Genomic DNA, 21,839 nt, shown 5'->3' on the forward strand with positions numbered 1-21,839 from the left:
CGTTGTCAAGGTGAGAGTGAATTCGGAAAAATCTGGAGTATTTTCAGTCCTTGTAGTTGAGAGAGAGCAGGAGAGAGAGAGAGCAAGAAGGAATAGCAGATAAAATCTGGGTTTAGCATTTGTGGGGGCATTTATTTTCCTCACTCGTTTCACTGGCATCGTGCTAGTATCTAGTTACGGCCCAAACAAAGAAGAGAGGGAAGAGGAATGCCTAGAGCAAATGTGGGATTTTAGACATGTGACCTTTTATTCCTGGAGTAAATGATATCTAGCTTACTGGTGGACTGGAATGTTCCAATTGTCTCGGATTTACAAAAGAATTTCTTGTTGTGGAAGCTTTTTAACCCAGTAAGGGTAGGGGCAAGTATTTTAACTTCATTTTTACCCTGGAACTCCGAACCGAACTCTGGCTTGGGGAATGATAATTAATATGACTATCCATCACATTTTAAAAATCACTCTCTAAACATGGAGAGAAGGCCCCAGGGGAGAAATAATCCAGGTCTCCAGGTGTCTGTTCATCTGCGGGCAGCGGTGGGTCTAATTATTGCAAACTCAGCCGAGCGAGTTTGCTCTGATCATGAGACACTTCTGTCGATTCTGTTCACCAGCTAATTTTAGATCATAAGATGCCAATTAAAAGGAAAGGAAGTATGAATTAAGAGCTTTGAGTAAATATATATTGAAGTCCTTCCTCTCAGGACACACAACACCATGTTGTTGAGAAAACACAATGAATCACATGATCAAAAGCATTACTGCTCAGAGCTGATCATCACCTCTCACTGATAGTTCCTGTCACTTTTTCCTGCTGCTGATGGGGGCTTGTGTTTATGGGGACCACGTCGTGATCTTTGCTTCCAAACATCATTTGGGGAACAAACCTATCACCTGAGCAGCAGGCCTCACTCAGAGTATTCATTGACGACTGGTACAGATCAATCTAGGAAGTTAAGCCCGAGGATGGGGGCAACAGAGACAAGGGAAGACAGATGCTGACTGGATTTCTAGTGTCATGCACAGAGGTGGCCGAAAGCACACCTCCCAAATTCTTAATAGCAAAGCAATGTGTGCGTGAATTGTATTGCTAAAATTCTTCAGCAATTGCTGTGGCTATCAGATTTTAGAAACTATGGTGATCCTTCTGCCCTTTTTTGGTGGTGGACAGAATGTGTAGGATGATTGAACATGGGCGCTTCTTTTCCCCCTCCTTTTTTAAAAAACTGAAGTATAGTTATTTACAGTGTTGTGCTAGTTTCAGACGTACAGCCAAGTGATTCAGTTTTATATATTTATATATATGTGTGTGTGCGTATATAGAATAGATATATTATATGTTGTCTTTTTCAGATTCTTTTCCCTTATAGGTTATTACAAAATGTTGACTAGCATTCCCTGTGCTCTATAGTAGATCCTTGCTGGTTGTCTATTTTATATATAGTAGTGTGTATATGTTACTTCCAAATTCCTAATTTATTCCTCTCCCCAACCTTTCACCTTTGGTAAGCATAAGTTTGTTTTCAAGAAGGTAAGTGTTTTTGCTTTCCAAAATGTAAAACTACCAGATTGGATTTTTTTTCTTCATAAAAAAAAATGTTTCTATAATTGGATTAACACTGCTCTTAATGACCACGTGTGAAAACACCACACTGAGGATCGATATTCAGCAACTCCAAGACTTGATATTTAAACCTGGTATTTGAGTTCTTCTCATTACTTTTGTCCCATCACAGAGGAGTCCTTTAGTTATTTACATCTCCAAATTTAAGAGGAGACACTTATGTGCTCTAGCCCATTTTGTGATAAAAATGAAATTCTTCAATTATGAGCCCTGAACACTTGTCTAATCAAGCCAGTAGGCTAGTGGTCATTTATACTGTCACCAGAAGGGCCTGACAGTTTATGATCCTGGTAGATTTTATCTTTTAATTACAGAAATATAAGCATATAAACAGCACCCAGTAGGCTGAAACACATTTATAGCTGCTCAACAAAGTATGCATACAAGCATTTATTTACAGCCATTTCACAAAATATGCTTATCAGCATTTAAACAAATAACATGCTAGCATAGCCTGTTCGTTCTAAAACATGCCACTTATGTTAGAACAAAAAAATCATAGAATAGATGACATTTGGGTGTCCATGGTATTTTAAAACCTAAGTACAGTATAAACATCAGGTTTTTGAAGAAAGGAATAGCGTACTGAAAGGACCAAAACAAAAAAAATGGTATTTTTGTTTATTACTTTGACCTGAGAAAGTAAATGAGTTCTGTTAGTATATTTTCCTGAGACTTTAGCATCACTTACAAAAATGGATTTCTGATGATATGGAAACAAAAGCATGGAGAAATTTGAGGATGCTTTCATTCATGATGTGATAGATTTGCTTTACTTACCTGAATATGTAAGGACTAAGGTGTCTGCTGTTTGAATTTTTTTTTTTTTACTTCTGTTAGTATAAGTCCATTATTTGAAGAAAGGGAATTCTGAATCATGAAGAATAATTCTTTCAATAACACTCAGTAACTTAGAGGGGTATTTTTTCGTTAGTTCTCAGTATACATGTGTTTAGAGGATTGGAATATACTTTTATACATTACAACTATTTTTCTAGACACAAAAAGAAAAAAAAGAGAGAACTTTCAGCATGTAGAATTCATGCAAATAAAATCTTTCACATCATTTGAAATTGCATCAAGTCAAGAATCTAATGATGCTTTCAGAGATTGTGCATTGGGAGATAATCATAAAATATTGAAACAAAGAGAAAATTAAGCTAGCATTTCCCGAACTCTGTTTTAAGATAAAAAGAGAAAAGTCTTCCTGGTAAGTGCATCTCTAAATGGAGCCTATCATGATGTGGACCTTTTCACATCATTTTAATTGAATTTTAAGAAGCCTCTCAGTCCTCCAAACTTGATTCAAAAGTTTGATTAGTGAACCAAATGACATATAAGAGAATTGAATAGAATGCATTCCAGAGTCTTCAAGAAATTACAATGCAGTAATTTCTTCTCCTCTGTTATACCATACAATGTTGGAGCTCTTGTTTCTTTCCTCTGGTCCCACCTATAAAAATATACAAACCCAGAAAATTGACCTTTCCTTGAACTTCAATTTCAGCATACTCTGACTTCAAGTTAGCTGAAACTGAAGTTGCAACTCACTGATTTGCTTTTCTGACTCTGATTGGCCTTCTTTTGGCTGAGGGAGTTAATTTGTGAAATAATCCCTTTCAATGGGTCATCTCATTATAGTTTTATAATAGTTTGATAAAGGTTCCAGTTAGATCTCAGCCTTCCTATGTAGCCCTTCTCTTCTAGAGGTAGAGAAATGGGATTTCACTTTTGGGCTTCATTTATAGAACGTGAGGGTCTGTATTTTTGAAAATCTACTTTATTTGCCATTGGGGAAGTTGTAAGTGGAATCTGAGCTAAACTTTTTACTTTTTCCTTAGAATTTCTATGACTTGTTTCTTCTTTGAAAATAGTCACTGGTAGAGTGCAGGTTCCAGGGAAAGAGGAGTGTGTGTGTGTGTGTGTGTGTGTGTGTGTGTGTGTGTGAGGCATATGTGGATAGAGGCTGGGGATGCTGCTACATCCTACAAGGTGCAGGATGGGCCCCCACCACGTAGAGTTGTCTGGTCCCAAATCTCAGCAGTGCCCAGCTTGAAAAACTTTCATCTGTGGGAAGAATTTAGCATTTATCACTGCATTGATTTGCTAGGGCTGCTGCAGCAAGGGCCTATAAACTAGGTGACCTACAGGAAAGGAATGTATTGTACATTTCTGGAGACTGTTGTTGTTTAGTTGCTCAGTTGTGTCTGACTCTTTGTGCCCCAGTGGACTGCAGCCTGCCAGGCTCCTCTGTCCATGGGATTCTCCAAGCAAGAATACTGTAGTGGGTTGCCGTGCCCTCCTCCAGGGGACCTTCCCTACCCAGGGATCGAACCTGTGTTTCCTATATTGGCAGGCAAATTCATTACTACTGAGGCTGGAAGTCTTCAATCAAGGTGTCAGCAGAGTTGATTCCTTTTGAGGGCTGTGAGGGAAGGGTGTGTTCCAGGCCTTTCTCCTTAGGTTGTTGGTGGCTGTTTTCTTCCTATATCTCTTCACATGGCATTCTTCCTGTGTGTTTATCTTCGTGTTCAAATTTCCCCTTCTTGGCATAATTTTTTTGGCTGCCCCACATGGCATGCAGGATCTTAGTTCCCCCATCAGGGATCAAACCCATGGCACTGACATTGGGAATCCTGAGCCTTAACTACTGCATGGCCCAGGAAGTCCCAAATTGCCCCTTCTTAAAAGGGCACCAGTCATATTGGATTAAGGGCCCACTCGACTCCAATATGACTTCATCTTAGCCAGTTATAGCTGTGGTGACCTTTAAGGTTGCACTCTGAAATATTTGGGATTAAGACTTCAACATACGAAGTTTAGGGGCCACAGTCCAACTCGTAGCAATCACTTACTCCAGTATATACCTGGTTGTCTAGTCAACTGAGCACACAATATGTCTCCCTCGATGATTTAATCACCCTAAGTTAGGCAGAGACCTTTGGTTCCCACTGCTCCATCACCCACCACTGACTACAGGATCTTGCAGATAATGAATTCCCAATAAATATTTGTCAGCTGTTTCACTGATAATCAGCTTTTAACCCTACTTGAAAGCTTAAATAATATTATAGATATTCATTCTGATATATGATAAAGAATTCTGCAAGATAATTTCTTAAGATAATTTCTGGGCTTCCTTGGTGGCTCAGATGGTAAAGAATCTGCCTGCAATGCAGGAGACCTGGGTTCAATCCCTGAGTCAGGAAGATCCCCTGGAGAAGGGAATGGCAGCCCACTCAGTATTTTTGCCTGGAGAGTCCCATGGACAGAGGAGCCTGGCGGGCTACAATGCATAATCACAGTCGGACAGGACTGAGTGAGCAGCGCTTTCAACTGGAAGATAATTTATAAATAAGAGCAGAGCCAGATATGTATTTTACCCAACTGGACATGACTCATTATTCTGGTCTGTATTGCACTTCATTGGTTTAAATCTAATGGTATGAATTTTGATAAACTAGATCTCAAATACTTGTTCACCTTTGTTTTATGCTCCTATATGATGGACACTTGACAGACCCATTATACCTCCTGTTTCCTTTATCCTCACGTATCTGAGATGTAGATTTTTGGAGAGGTCATGCAAAAGTAACTTAGTGTATGCTTCATAAAGGCAATATGAATAGGAACAGTCCCCCTCCTCCCTGGAGCTTATAGTTTAGCAGAGAGTTCCAGTAGGTAAATATTTTCTCTGTTCGTGGGAGGAAACTCTGGGTCACTGTACCCAAAGGAGGGACACCAATGCCAGACCTGAGAGACTTTAGAGAAAGGCTTCCTGAAATAAAGGCCATTACATCTACCATTGCCAAGCTTTTTATTAGAAAACTGACAAATTTAGTATACATCCGAAGATTCTTTGGTATCATTCTTTTTTATATTTCCCACTTATGACATCCCTTGTGGAGCCCTGTACCTTTTCTCAAATGGGTTCACAGTTAGTCTAGGCTAGATTTTAATCTAACATGTAGATCATGACATTTTGTCATCTGATGCCATTGGGGATATGTGAATGTCAAACATATGTCTTCCAAAATGTTTTGGTTATATGAGTTCTCACCTGTTCCAACTAGCCCCTTCAAATTTCTATTCTGCTTATGCTTATTTCATGGGAACAATTCTTTAGCTTTTTTAGAAACTTCCCATGTGACAAAATACAGTTTCCAAATACTTGTGAAATATGTTAAAAGTTGTATTTTAATTTTCTTAGTTGGGTACAAAAACTTTATGATATACAGAGTAAAAGAAGACATTTCCAGGGATATGTTCTTAACAGTAAACTTAAGGCTCCATTTTTCTCCTCTCTCCTTTTCATCTCTTCCCCGTGATGAATCCCCTCTCCCTCCCTTATCTGCAGAGAGGACTGTCTTACCACCTGATGATTTATTATTGGGATAATTTCTGAGGAGTTCAGAGAATTCTGGGAAATAGATACACAAGGTACCTTCGAGTCATTTGATTATGTAAAGAAATGTAATTCTTGAACATGTTTCTTAGCTTTAGTTCATTTGTTGTTGTTGCTTTGTTCAGTTGTGTTCAATTCTTTGCAACCCCATGGACTGCAGTACACCAGGCTTGCCTGTCCTCTGCCATCTCCCAGACTTGGCTCAAATTCATGTCCATTGAGTCAGTGATACCATCCCACCATCTCGTCCTCTGTCGTCCCCTTCTGCTCTTGCCTTCAGTCTTTCCCAGCATCAGTGTCTTTTCCTATGAGTTGGCTCTTTGTATCAGGTGACCAAAGTATTGGAGCTTCAGCTTCAGCATCAGTCCTTCTAATGAATATTTAGGATTTATTTCCTTTAGGATTGACTGGTTTGATCTCCTTGCAGTCCAAGAGACTCTCAGGAGTCTTCTCCAACACCACAGTTGTAAAACAGGGCTAATAATGTATTTGTTGTTGTTCAGTCACTAAGTCATGTCCAACTGTTTGTGACCCCATGGACTACAGCACACCAGGTTTCCATGTCCTTCACCATCTCCCAGAGTTTGCTCAAACTCATGTCCTTTGAGTCAGTGATGCCATCCAACCATCTCATGCTCTGCCACTCTCTTCTCCTTCTGCCTTCAATCTTACCCAGCATCAGGGTCTTTCCCAATGAGTTAGAAATAATGTACTTCTTGCATAGAAACATGGGAGAGCAAAATAAAATGTTTCACACAAACCATCAGCATTGTGCCTGGCAATGTATTAGAACATAAAAACATAATAATCCAGGAGGTTAGAATGGCATGATGGTTACAATGTGGACCTTTGGGGCATACTGCCTGACAGTTGTTTTTTAACCATTGCTTGTCTTATTCGCATCTGAGATAAGGGTCCACATTGTTGCTTTCATGGGTTTTGTAGTTCTGTGTCTCAAGCTCCTGGCGAAGGGCAGAGGCATGAGAGTGAATAAACACTTGTTGATGGATAGGTGCATGATTGGTGGGTTAGAGAAGTACTGTGGGATGTGGAGTAGGAAGAACTGACTCTGGTTTTTGAGTAGACAAGAAACCTTGCTTCAGGGTGGTGGTCTTTAAGCCGCCTTGACAGATGAGTGGATTATGCATCAAAGAAGAGCGAGGCGTTCCTCGGGAGTGGGGCTAGCAGAAACCTGTTGGCAGGAATTGGCAAGACAGCTTAGGGATTCTAGACAATGCTGGCTAGAGCCCAGGGTGCCAATGGAGGGGCCCAGGAGGGAGGCTGTTGGAAGAGTCCTATTAGGGGCAGGGTGAAGAGTTTGAGTCTTTGAATGCCAGGTTAAAGTTTGGGGCAGTTTTTTTCTCTAGAGAATAACACTGAAGGAATTTTGTTTTTGAGAGAGAGAGGCTGATGTCATGTATATTTTCTGAAGGCAAGGTCCAGTCAGGGTATCAGAAACATTTAGGGTCATTGTGTCCACAGAAGAAATAGAAGGGGGAAAAGTTGTTCATATGACTTTAGATTTTTGTGGTCTCATTTTTAATAGGCAAAGTGAAGTAGTATCATAGGTCAAACCGCACCCCTCTGACACACACACACACACAGACATACACACACTCAACAGAAACATGGAAACCAGTGAGAGTCAATGTCTTGTCCTTGAAGACAAAGAATAGGAGTGATCATTGATGATTGGCTCTTGACTCCAGACATAAATGCAGTTCTTTTCTGCCTTTCCTTCCCTGGTGGCTCAGATGGTAAAGGATCTGCCTGCAATGCGGGAGACCTGGGTTCGATCCCTGGAAGAAGGCATGGCAACCCACTCCAGTATTCTTGCCTGGAGAACCCCCATGGACATTGGAGCCTAGTGGGCTACAGTCCATGGGGTCGCAAAGAGTCAGACACAACTGAGTGACTAAGCACACAAACACATAGCGCAGAGATATACTCAAGATGATGTGTGCTAATTTCTTCTGTCTTTTTGAGCCACTCTAAGGCAGATGCGTTCAAATCTCTAAATGCTGACCACAAACCTCAGGAACGTTTTATAGTCACATATGACCCTGAAGTTTATGTTGTTTCATCCCCATTCTGCAGATGAGGAAATTGGAGTGGAGAGTGGTAAAAGGGGTGGCCCCACATCACCTGGGCAGAGGGCTTTGACCTAGGACTAGAGCACAGTTTCCCCTGCTGCCCTCTTATTTTGGGTCTCTTCGGCTCCAGCTTTTCGAGTGATTCCATTACTTCTGAGGTTTCCTTTTGGGTTTGGAGACTCAGTTCAATTCAGTTCAGTCGCTCAGTCATGTCCAACTCTTTGCAACCCCATGGACTGCAGCACACCAGGCTTCCCTGTCCATCACCAACTCCAGGAGCTTGCTCAAACTCATGTCCTTCATGTTGGTGATGCCATCCAACCATCTCATCTTCTGTTGTCCCCTTCTCATCCTGCCTTCCTTTCCCAGCATCAGGGTCTTTTCCAATGAGTCAGTTCTTTGCATCTGGTGGCCAGAGTATTGGGGCTTCAGCTTCAGCATCAGTCCTGTATGAATATTCAAGACTAATCGAGGTGGTGGTTTTACACACAAACCTGGCCAGGGTGTAGGCCGCCATCATAGAGGGTGGCTGATGCCTCGTGTCATTGTTGTTCACTCACTAAGTCATGTCCAACCCTGTGACCCCATGGACTGCAGCACACCAGTCCTCCACTATCTCCTAGAGTTTGTTCAAGTTCATTAAGTCGGTGATGCCATCCAACTATCTCATACTCTGCTGCCCTCTTCTCCTTTTGCCTTCAATCTTTCCCAGCATTGCAGTCTCTTCCAATGAGTCAGGTGCCTCTAGGGCCACCAAGGAAGCTGCGTTAAGATATATCCATGCCGATATTTTCTCTAGCTGAGCCAGTGTAGACTTAGACTGGGTTATCTTGAAGGGGAAGACCTGAATTCACACAGATGTATCTGAGATGACCTCAGGGACACCTCTGAAGAAAAGATGCTCATGTGGAAACCAGTGGATTGTCATGGCAGCTTCCATGGGCTCACTGATTTATCCCTTAGAGTAAATATTTCTTCCTGAATGTCATAATATATAGATAACTCACTTATTTTATTTTAAAAAATAATTTATTTTTAATTGATTTTATTTTTGGTCACACTGGGTCTTTGTTGCTGCTCACGGGCTTTCTCTAGTTGCAGTGAGTCAGGGCTATTCTTTGTTGCAGTGTGCAGGCTTATCATTGCAGTGGCTTCTCTTGTGGGGCCTGGGCCCTAGAGTGCAGGGTCAGTGGTTGTGGTACACAGGCTTAGTTGCTCTGCAGCATGTGGAATCTTCCCAGACTAGGGATCAAACCTGTGTCCCCTGCACTGGCAGGTGAATATTTATCCATTGTACCACTAAGGAAGTCCCTCCTTAATTTTATTTACGTATATAAAGTGAGTCCATGTAAGTGAGGAGTATCTATTTGTGCGTAAGTTGAAAAGTTTTGGAAGAACATAATTCATCTTGATGAGGTACGAAGTTAAAGCTAGTAGGATTTGCTGAAATTACTTTTACTGAGTATTTTTTAAAGGCTGTGATATTCAGAATTCTTTCATTCTCTGACACTGGCAAATCATAAACTAGGTTATTGTTAGAAAGACTGGTAAATTTTTTGACAATGGATAGGTAAATAATAAAGAGGACACAGAGTAGCCTGAGAAAGTGAATGAAGCTAAAGACTGGATATATTCTCTGTATGTGACATAGGCATTCTGGAAAAATCTGGTAAAGCTATTTACAAAGTCTCCTTAAAACTTAATTCACTTTATGTTTTAGATTTTTGGGCACACTACTCAAGGACTTCGCCTACCCATGAGGATAGCTTTTAAGCTGACAGAGGAGAATACATTTTGCATTTCTCATCAAAAAGGAAAATGCTTGTAAAGTGCCTAGTCTAGTGATTGGCACATAGTAAGCGTTCCATGAACATGAGGTATTATTATATCTGGGCATTTACTGTTAACAATAAAGGCTTCATTGGTGTAATCCAATCGTGGGTTTCCTGACAGTATCATAAATTACTCAGTGGTTATAGGGTCGATTTGTGTTTCTGGCTGACATGGGAAATTTTGAATAACCCTCGGGGGAATTATAATTGGGTGGGAACTTTGATTTGTCCTTTTTATCCAAGCCGAGTAGTAAAATGGACTCTTAAGAAGCAGTGAGCAGTGGACTCGAAAGAAATGGCTTTTAAAACAAGCACCATTTTGAAGTTCGGGGCAGCCTGGGCCAATCACAAGCTCTGTTAGCCAGTTTTCTGTTTTGTTGTGGATCGCCTTGGGTGTGTGAGTGAAGGATGGAGCTGGGTAGCCCTGGGCTCCGTGTCAGCAGCCATTGCCCTTAGAATCGGAAGAAGGAGTGGTTTCAGTCTTGGTTAGGGCTGGGCGCAGAGGAGAGCCCTGAAAGGAAGAGCTTGCACAAGGACGTGAAGGCCTCCAGCCCCTCCTGTAGCAGCCCTGGGTGTTCTGTGCCACTGGGACAAAATGCATAGAGCAGCGAGGTCAGCGTCTTGTATCTACTTTGCTGCTTATTGGGGAAAACAGCCAGGAAAATAATGGATTTTATTCACGTGGAAATAGACCAGGTTCTTATTCCTGAAACAATATTAAAATTCTGAAAAGCTTCTACCTTTTTCATGTCTTTATACATGATCTTTTCCCCCATCTGCTTTATCAAATTCTGCCTTTAAAAGAAAAAGAAAAGAACCCTTATTTATTCACCCGAGGGATATTTGTGTTTGGCTAAGGAGATAAGCCCCGGGTAAACTCTGGCAATGCAGAAATGAGTCACAGAGACACGTCGTTGCTTCCATGGTCTAGACATAATTATAACATGTGATAAGAGCATAGAAAAAGGCTAGGAAAAGAAGTCAATGAAACTCAGTCCATGAGATAGTTTTTAAAATGACTCATAGTCCCAGATTGCTGACTTAGGTGTTGCTCTGTGGAAATTGTGCTGTGTTTGTGCTCCATTGCTCAGTCATGCATGACTCTTTTGCGACCCCATGGACTGTAGCCTGCCAGGCTCCTCTGCCCATGGAATTTTCCAGGCAAGAATACTGGAGTGGGTTGCCATTTCCTCCTCCCGGGGATTTTCCCACCCCAGGGATCAAACCTGCATCTCTTGTGTCTCCTGCATTGGCAGGCAGGTTCTTTACCACTGTGCCACCAGGAAAGCCTACTCTGGAAATTGCCTACGTCCAAAAGCTGAAGGGAAAATACATTTCAAGGAGAAGCAGTGTTCAGAGAAGACAGCAGGGACGTTTGCACTGTGCATTCCTTTGGAGTGGCTGTCAGGGCAACATAGGAGGACTCCAGTCCATGAAAAATCTGGGCCAGACCCTTTCTTATTAAAGGTCTGCTGATCACAGGTTGAATTGTAGCTCTTCTCACATGCTTTCCTCAGAGGTCTCCATTTCCTTCCTGAACAGGGCTCATAGGTCGAGTCCATATCCAGGCGCGGGAGCCATTTATGTCATTTCCACTGTGAAGGGACCCATCTCTAGGAAGACGGTGTGAGAGGTCACCAGAGGAAATACCACTGTGTGGCCCAGCCAGCTGGGGGCGTGGCTAGCTTTATCTGTGAGGGAGTTTTTGCGAACTTAGGTGTCAGGATGAATATCCTGGCTTGGTAGAGAGATTTATTTCTCGATCCTGTGACCCTTTCACATGGCTGTCCAGAGCTAAGCTGCTCTTGGTTGGTGGCATCAGATTTAAGGCTGAGAGGAGTGAAATGGGCAGGCTTTCCAACTCATGCTCAGTATGGCCGGTCGCTTCTGGAAGATCAAGGAGACCCAAGGTCCCTGCTTCCCAGGTGGCTTACTGGTAAAGAACCTGCCTGCCAGTGCAGGAGACAAAGAGACATGGGTTCAATCCCTGGGTCAGGAAGATCCCCTGGAGAAGGGCATGGCTACCCACTCAGTATTCTTGCCTGGAGAATCCCCATGGACAGAGGAGCCTGATGTGCTACAGTCCGTGGGTTGCAGAGTCGGACACAACCAAGCACGCATGCCATGCCAAGGTCCCCATACAAACTTCACCCAGGAGGGAGATGATTTTCTTGCCCCTGATCTGCTGAATAAGGCTCTAGAGGGTCCCAGCCAATGAGGATCTTACCCAATTATAATGGTTCAGCTCATCAAATGAAGTGGTTCCAGTTTCTCTTTTATTCTAGAAACTCATCTGGAAACACACTTGGCAAAGGCCACCATGCTGCCTTTGTACCTCTAGACTAAAGTCCTGTAGGTCAGTGCTGCGGGTGGTAAGGGAGGGCGGTAAGGTAAAGGTAACTCTCCTTCAAGATGCTGCTTAAAGTTGTTTTACGATGTGGTTCAAGCATATTTGTTTATTCAACACTGAAAACCAGCTATTACCAAGAGGAGTAATGAGCATTTGCAAATCTCCAGATTGACAGTTTGCAAAGCACTTTCGAGTATTATTTGATTCTTGAAATAACCGTATATCCCCTGCAAAAATATGAGAATGTTAATACCCGCTCATTAGGGATCTTGGCAGGATTAAATGAGATAATATAGGTCCAGGTATCTAGCTCAGCATCTAGTGGGTGGGAGAAGCTCCTTAACCACTTGGAATGTGAGGACATAGAAATTAAATAGCATTAACTGTGGTTATAGAAATTGGAGTTTGGTGTTCTGACTCAGGGACCCTATCTTGGCCCTAACTAATCATCACCTATGATTAAGGCAGAAAAAACTATGGCCCAAACGTACCCCACTTCAGAAAATTAATGAGAAGGAAAAAGAGCTTAAGTGATGGAGAGACAAAGTGCTTTTTTGCCTTAACTTCTGACACAAGGCTTGGCTGGACACAAGAAATTTCCTTTAAAGTAGTAACTAAATTGAAGTTGATGTATTTTTCTATTCTGATATAAATAAAGGAGTAAAATTAAAAATTAAATATGGAAATCCTTAAGGAATAATTTTTATTTACTTACAGTCATGTTGAATTATTCAGTATTCACCAGCTACTCAATATATTAGCGTTAAATGAAGGAATGAATGAGTCTCTCATGGTCTCTAAATTCATTCCATCACTTGAAATGTGATAATTCATTTGCTGTGGTTAAAAATGTAAATTTAGCATCTTGGTTTATGAGTTTGACATTTCAAATCTCTCAAGAGACCTAAATGAGTTCTTACTCATATTTAGTTATTTTTAGCAAAGCCTGTATATAAGTGAAAATGGTCGCCACATGTTAGTCAATAACAAAGGTTTGGGGTCTATTATCCATTCCTTTTTCCAGGATTGCTTATCAGAATTGTAGGTTTACATTAGTTTCCTAGACCAGAACAGCTCAAATATAAATGTACACAGGAAATACTCGGGGATCTTATTGAATTCTCCTCCATTAAAATAAGTAAATTAAAACAACAACAACAATAACAAAAATGCAGGTTCTCATTCAGCGGGTTTGAAATGAGTTTGAAGTCTGATTTTAACTTGTGCCTTAGCCTTGTCATTTTCAGTTTGTGTGAACTTAGGTTAAGGAAAACAAACCACAACTAAGTTCTCTAAGCCTTATTTGTCCATCAGTGCAACAGAGGTATAATTGAGGGTTAAACCCTGTAATGCTTGACCCTGGGGAAGCCCAAGGTTCCTCTTTCCATTACTGTTATACCCTGAAGGCTCATCTTTCTCCCCTTTCCCCAAGTTTTAAGCCTTCCCTGTAGCTATAAAGACAATATAGGTTCTTTTAAGAAGTTAATGTAAAGTAGATGTAAATCAAAGTGAATAGTCTTCCTCTTCAAGCCTTCTATTTCTTCCTCTGCTAACTCCAGTTCATTCTTAAAGGACTAACTGTAGGCTCACCAAGGACTACTTTAGGTTAGCTTTTCAGAAAGTTCTCTCAGACATTCCATGTTGTCTCTACTACCCCTTCATCATTACACTGCCTTCCATATTATTATATAAACACTTTTGGGCTAAAGGGCTTCCCCAGTGGCTCAGACAGTAAAGAATCCTGCAATGCAGGAGACCTGGGTTCAATCCCTGGGTTGGGAAGATCCCCTGGAGAAGTGAACAGCTACCCACTCCAGTACTCTGACCTGGAGAATCCCATGGACAGAGGAGCCTGGCAGACTACAGTCCATGGGGTTGCAAAGAGTTAGACACGACTGAGTGACTTTCGCTTTCTGTTTGGGCTAAAAGCCTTCCTGCCTCAACTGGTTGTCCATTTCTCAAGCTCAGTGACTGTGTCTCATAGTTATTTTCTATCTCATTATTCCTTTTCCAGTGACTAGCTGTTGTTCAGTCACTAAGTTGTGTCTGACTCTGTGACCCCATGGACTGCAGCAAGCCAGGCTTCCCTGTCCTTCATTATCTCCCAGAATTTGCACAAACTCATGTCTATTGAGTCAGTGATGCCATCCAACCAGCTCATCCTCTGTCATCCCCTTCTCCTCCTGCCTTCAATTTTTCCCAGCATCAGGGTCTTTCCCAGTGAGTCAGCTGTTCGCATCGGGTGGCTTTTTAAAATAAGCTACCAGGTATTTTGTCAGTAGTAAATACTTATTGAAACAAATGGAACAGCCGTTAATAATTTAATGAGATGATACGGTGCAATTTGCCCATCAGGTAAATAAGAAAAATCATAGCCCACCCGCCATTCTTTTGAAATTTGAATACATAAGCCAGCAAAATATTGCCTTGTAGGCCTCTGCATTCATTTCTGAATCAACAAATTGCTCGCCAGTGATTTCTTATGAGAAAGTATTATAAAGAGACTGTTTGCTTTTTAAAGACTTGAGTTCAGACACAGGTGGTGAAATATTTGTCATTCACAAGGGCAGGATAAAATAATACTATATACATATGTATTTTCTTGTGTGCATATTTTTTATGTATATGTTTTGTTCTCTACTGCCTCAGAACAGAGTTCTCTTTAGTTCCCCTTTGAGGTAGGGTGGTAAGAAATCGTGAAGACCTTAGCAGGTAAACTTAGCGGCACACATTTGCCTTATCATGGCAGCTTGAAGGGCTAGGGGCATCTAGTGGATCAAGGCCAGGGATGCTGCTCAGCATCCTAAGTACACTGGACAGCCCATGGCGGAGAATCATCAAGTGGTAAATGTCTGTGGTGCTGAGGCTGGGACATCTGTAGTTAACCAAAGCATCTTTGCTGGCATGCAGAGAGGAAAGTGCAGCTTCATTCTTCACAAGGCATTGACTTCTTTGGGTTTTCTCCAAGTGTTAGTCGCTCAGCTGTGTCCGACTCTTTGCGACCCCGTGGACTATAGCCAACCAGGCTGCTCTGTCCATGGGGATTCTTCAGGCAAGAATACTGGAGTGGGTTGCCATTCCCTTCTCCAGGGGATCTTCCTGACCCAGGAATCGAACCCAGGTTTCCCACATTGTAGACAGATACTTTCCTGCCTGAGATAGCAGGGAAGCCATGACCTCCAAAACCAAATCTATTTTGAGTCAAGAATGCCCAGTCCTTGCAGAATCCCCTCCCTCCATCTGTAGACACCCTGAGTGGCAGGCTGGCGGCTGCCCCAAGGCTGTGCATGGCAGGCTTCTTCCACCCCAGGCCCCTGGCCTGTCTTGAGGTGTCTGGGCCTGCCCAGTCCACCCTTGGGGCAGTTTTAGCAATATTTCAACCTCCAGAGGCATACTAAATATTTTTTAATCCCTTCTCCAAACATGATTTAGGTGCAACTGATATTATCTAGTATCCCCAGATGTACTAGCTGTGGCAGTTCATGTTCAGGATTACATTACCTTCCTGGGGTAGCTGTCTGTATCAAACACAGCCTGGGGCTTTCTACCAAGTAGGAAGTCGGCAGAGAATAGGCCAGCAGCTGAGAGTTTCACCCAAATGGCTTTTATATGATGGATAATAGTTTTTATTGTATTATAGTCAAAGTGAATAATTTCCAGAGATCAAAAGTGACTCATTAAATCTGTTAGTCAATTTTAAATCTGTCTTCCAAAGAAACTGTTTATATGTATATACCTCTGCATGTGTGTGTGTGTGCGCACAAAACTATTGATTCTCAGCTCCTCAAGCAGAGACTTGGAATGGCATGAATCAAATGTGAATGTTCAGTGCTGAAGCAGAGGTTATATAGGCGTTGTTTTGTTTGTACATGCAGGCAGAGACTGTTTATTTCGCAAGAGGTACACAGCATGAAAACCTCAAGCTGAAAAGGCCTTTGTCATTGTCTAGTCCAGTGGTTCTCACCCTGGTGCACAGAGGTCACCTTGATGGAACAAGATCCTCTGGGGTGTAGCTTGTGAAAGTTGCTCAGTCGTGTCTGAATCTTTGCAACCCCATGGACTACAGCATGCCAGGCTTCCCTGTCCATCACCAATTCCTGGAGTTCACTCAAACTCATGTCGATTGCGTTGGTGATGCCATCCAACCATCTCATCCTCTGTCGCCCCCTTCTCCTCCCACCTTCAATCTTTCCCAGCATCAGGGTCTTTTCCAATGAGTCAGTTCTTTGCATCAGGTGGCCAAAGTATTGGAGTTTCAGCTTCAGCATCAGTCCTTCCAAGGACTATTCAGGACTGATTTCCTTTAGGATGGACTGGTTGGATCTCCTTGCAGTCCAAGGGACTCTCAAGAGTCTTCTCCAACACCACAGTTCAAAAGCATCAATTCTTTGGCACTCAGCTTTCTTTATGGTCCAACTCTCACATCCATACATGATCACTGGAAAAACCATAGCCTTGACTAGACGGACCTTTGTTGGCAAAGTAATGTCTCTGCTTTTTAATATGCTCAGTCATGTCCAACTCTTTTGTGACTGCATGGACTGTCGCCCACCAGGCTCCTCTGTCCATGGGATTTCCCAGGCAAGAATACTGGAGCATACTGCCTTCCACTCCAGGGGATTTTCCCAACCCAAGGATGAAATCCTCATGTCCTGTGTCTCCTGCATTGGCAGGCAGACTCTTTACCACTGAGCCACCTGGGAAGCCCAAATAACTTTATGTAAGTTGAAACAAGTATCTTAGTGTAGATGCTTTTAGTCAAGAGCGTAGAAATTTTCAATAGCTGTGTTCTTTTAAAAAAATTACTTTATATATTTTAATTGCAGGATAATTACAATATTGTGGTGGGTTTTGCCATACATCAACATGAATCAGCCAAGGGTGGCACATGTGTCCCTCCATCCTGAACCCCCTTCCCACCTCTGTCCCCACCCCATCCCTCTGGGTTGTCCCAGAGCACCAGCTTTGAGTGCCCTGCTTTATGCATCAAACTTGCACTGGTCATCTATTTTACATATTTTACATATGGTAATATACATGTTTCAATGAATAGCTGTGTTCTTATGAGAGGCCTTCATTTTGAAGATACCTATCATATTTAAGATAAGAATAATCTCAGTGTCTCTGTTCTCCTAATAGCCAGACAATAATATTTCTGACCTTTATCAAGCCCATCTTGGCATGAAGTGTTCCCTTGGTATCTCTAATTTTCTTGAAGAGATCTCTAGTCATTCCCATTCTGTTGTTTTCCTCTATTTCTTTGCATTGATCACTGAGGAAGGCTTTCTTATCTCTTCTTGCTATTTTTTGGAACTCTGCATTCAGATGCTTACTAAAGGAACATTTCATGTAAAGATGGGCTCGATAAAAGACAGAAATGGTATGGACCTAACAGAAGCAGAAGATATTAAGAAGAGGTGGCAAGAATACACAGAAGAACTGTACAAAAAAGATCTTCATGACCAAGATATTCACGATGGTGTGATCACGCACCTAGAGCCAGACATCCTGGAATGTGAAGTCAAGTGGGCCTTAGAAAGCATCACTATGAACAAAGCTAGTGGAGGTGATGGAACTCCAGTTGAGCTATTTCAAATCCTGAAAGATGATGCTGTGAAAGTGCTGCACTCAATATGCCATCAAATTTGGAAAACTCAGCAGTGGCCACAGGACTGGAAAAGGTCAGTGTTCATTCCAATCCCAAAGAAAGGCAATGCCAAAGAATGCTCAAACTACTGCACAATTGCACTCATCTCACACACTAGTAAAGTAATGCTCAAAATTCTCCAAGCCAGGCTTTAGCAATACATGAACTGCAAACTTCCAGATGTTCAAGCTGGTTTTAGAAAAGGCAGAGGAACCAGAGATCAAATTGCCAACATCTGCTGGATCATTGAAAAAGCAACAGAGTTCCAGAAAAACATCTATTTCTGCTTTATTGGCTATGCCAAAGCCTTTGACTGTGTGGATCACAATAAACTGTGGAAAATTCTGAAAGAGATGGGGATACCAGAACACCTGACCTGCCTCTTGAGAAATCTGTATGCAGGTCAGGAAGCAACAGTTAGAACTAGACATGGAACAACAGACTGGTTCCAAATAGGAAAAGGAGTACATCAAGGCTGTATATTGTCACCCTGCTTATTTAACTTCTATGCAGAGTACATCATGAGAAACGCTGGGCTGGAAGAAGCACAAGCTGGAATCAAGATTGCCGGGAGAAATATCAATAACCTCAGATATGCAGATGACACCACCCTTATGGCAGAAAGTGAAGAGGAACTGAAAAGCCTCTTGATGAAAGTGAAAGTGGAGAGTGAAAAAGTTGGCTTAAAGTTCATCATTCAGAAAACAAAGATCATGGCATCTGGTCTCATCACTCCATGGGAAATAAGATGGGGAAACAGTGGAAACAGTGACAGACTTTATTTTTGGGGGCTCCAAAGTCACTGCAGATGGTGATTGCAGCCATGAAATTAAAAGACACTTACTCCTTGGCAGGAAAGTTATGACCAACCTAGACAGCATATTGAAAAGCAGAGACATTACTTTGCCAACAAAGGTCCTTCTAGTCAAGGCTATGGTTTTTCCTGTGGTCATGTGTGGATGTGAGAGTTGGACTGTGAAGAAAGCTGAGTGCTGATGAATTGATGCTTTTGAACTGTGGTGTTGGAGAAGACTCTGGAGAGTCCCTTGGACTGCAAGGAGATCCAACCAGTCCATTCTAAAAGAGATCAGTCCTGGGTGTTCTTTGGAAGGACTGATGCTGAAGCTGAAACTCCAGTATTTTGGCCACCTCATGCGAAGAGTTGACTCATTGAAAAAGACTTTGATGCTGGGAGGGATTGGGGGCAGGAGGAGAAGGGGACAACAGAGAATGAGATGGCTGGATGCCATCACCGACTTGATGGATGTGAGTCTGAGTGAACTCCAGAAGATGGTGATAGACAGGGAGGCCTGGCGTGCTGTGATTCATGGGGTCGCAAAGAGTCGGACACGACTGAGTAACTGAACTGAACTGAATAATCCCCCTTTCTGTCCAGTGGATTTTTTTTTTCAACCAGAAAGTCAGAAAATAAGACAATATGATCAGGTGCAATATGATCATCAGTGCAAGAAGAAGAAAAAAATACATTCTGCTAAGTACAATGAGATGTGATTTTTCCTTTAAACCAGTAAAGAAATCAGTTGTAAATTTCTAATTCTTTATCATTATTCTGATGATCTGTGAAGGGATATTTTATTCTGATTTCTATTGAATAAATATGAGCAAATTTGAACATTACCTCTGAGAGCTAGAGACAGCTCTCAGGAATCCTTGTTGAGTGACCATGGAGTAAGGCCACAAGGATGGGGATGAAACCATCACAATCTGTAGAGTTATGTGTTTGGCTCTTACTGACAATTTTGGTCTTTTTCACTGTTTGTGCGGCCCTTCATCCAAAATGCAGTTATAGAACCGGCTTCATGGAAGGTTCATAAGCCATTGAGTCTGCTCATTTTCCTTAAAAATTGATTTATCTATACTTGATGGTGCTGCTAAGTCACTTCAGTCGTGTCCAACTCTGTGCGACCCCACAGATGGCAGCCCACCAGGCTTCTCTGTCCCTGGGATTCTCCAGGAAGAACGTTGGAGTGGGTTGCCATTTCCTTCTCCATGAAAGTGCATGAAAGTGAAAAGTGGAAGTGAAGCCGCTCAGTCATGTCCGACTCTTCGCGACCCCATGGCCTGCAGCCTATCAGGCTCCTCCATCCATGGGATTTTCCAGGCAAGAGTACTGGAGTGGGGTGCCATTGCCTTACCTCCATATCTATATTTTTCAGAGAAAGTGACTCAAACTCTTCCATTTTGTGTCTAAACAATATATTCAGTAAAAGTGTTCCTCTCCTGAAAAAATATCACCATGATACTTACAAAGATAAAATGACTTCCTGACAATGATTTTTCTGAGTGGATAAACACCAGAGATGGTGAAATAAAATCCAGTTGATCCCCCACAGGAAGAATCCCTCATCCATCTGTATGGTCCCCCTCTTTTTGATGGCGCCCTTTGGCCCCCCACACATGTGAGGCTGGCTCTGTCTAGGTTTACTTTCTTCACTGTGCTCGCTCCATCATACTGAAACTTCACTGCTGCCTTAATCTTTGGTTCTGAAGGCTCAAGGAGAGTCATTTTCTCCCTGCAGTTTAGAGTTATATTGCCCTGTGTGATTTTATGAAAGAGTGTTCCGAAGGACTGTTCTAGAAGGTGAGTGATAGGTATTAATACCAAGCATGTCTTCAGACAAGGAAGTGTTAGGTGCTAAGACAAGATTACTCTGAGGTTGTCTTTGTCAGATGGACAAGAGGCATGGAAAATGTTTCAAAAAAATAAGTTGTGTTTGTTTACACTATAATTGTGAAAAGAATTCTCAAAACAGTCATTGAGTTCAGTTCAGTCACTCAGTCATGAGCGACTACCCTTTGCTACCCCATGGCCTGCAGCACGCCAGGCTTCTGTCTGTCACCAGCTCCTGGAGTTTACTCATGTCGATTGAGTCGGTGATGCCATCCAACCACCTCATCCTCTGTCATCCCCTTCACCTCCTGCCTTCAATCTTTTCCAGCATCAGGGTCTTTTCGAATGAGTCAGTTCTTCGCATCAGGTGGCCAAAGTATTGGAGTTTCAGCTTCAGCATCAGTCCTTCCAGTGAATATTCAGGACCCATTTCCTTTAGGATGGACTGGTTGGATCTCCTTGCAGTCCAAGGGACTCTCAAGAGTCTTCTCCAACACCACAGTTCAAAAGCATCAATTCTTTGGTGCTCAGTTTGTTTTATACTCCAACTCACATCCATACATGACCACTGGGCAAAACCATAGCCTTGACTAGACAGACCTTTGTTGGCAAAGTAATGTCTGTGCTTTTTAGTATGCTGTCTAGGTTGGTTATAGCTTTTCTTCCAAGGAGCAAGTATCTTTTAATTTTATGGCTGCAGTCACCACCTGTGATAATTTTGGAGCCCAAGAAAATGAAGTCTTGTCACTGTTTCCATTGTTTACCCATCTATTTGCCATGAAGTGATGGGACCGGATGCTATGATCTTAGTTTTCTGAATGTTGAGCTTTAAGCCAACTTTTTCACTCACCTCTTTCACTTTCATCAAGAGGCTCTTTAGTTCTTCTTCACTTTCTGCCATAAGGATGGTGTTGTCTGCATATCTGAGGTTATTGATATTTCTCCCGGCAATCTTGATTCCAGCTTGTGCTTCATCCAGCTCAGCATTTCACATGATGTATTCTGCATATAAGTTAAATAAGCAGGGTGACAATATACAGCCTTGATGTACTCTTTTCCTGATTTGGAGCCAGTCTGTTGTTCCATGTCCAGTTCTAACTGTTGCTTCTTGACCTGCATACAGATTTCTCAGGAGGCAGGTCAGGTGTTCTGGTATTCCCATCTCTTTCAGAATTTTCCACAGTTTATTGTGATCCACACAGTCAAAGGCTTTGGCATAATCAACAAAGCAGACTAGAAGGTCTTTAAATAAATAAATA

The 21,839-nt window shown here is 42.1% G+C and overlaps 1 protein-coding gene across 1 annotated transcript in view; it reads left to right on the top strand.

Annotated features, from left to right (window-relative positions):
• Positions 1-21,839, top strand: part of MID1 (midline 1) — a 152,716-nt gene that overhangs the window by 11,676 nt on the left and 119,201 nt on the right. The gene's annotated exons all lie outside the window — the stretch shown is intronic.

The sequence above is a fragment of the Capricornis sumatraensis genome, chromosome X, assembly GCF_032405125.1.
Source record: "Capricornis sumatraensis isolate serow.1 chromosome X, serow.2, whole genome shotgun sequence".
In the NCBI taxonomy this organism is placed as follows: domain Eukaryota; kingdom Metazoa; phylum Chordata; class Mammalia; order Artiodactyla; family Bovidae; genus Capricornis; species Capricornis sumatraensis.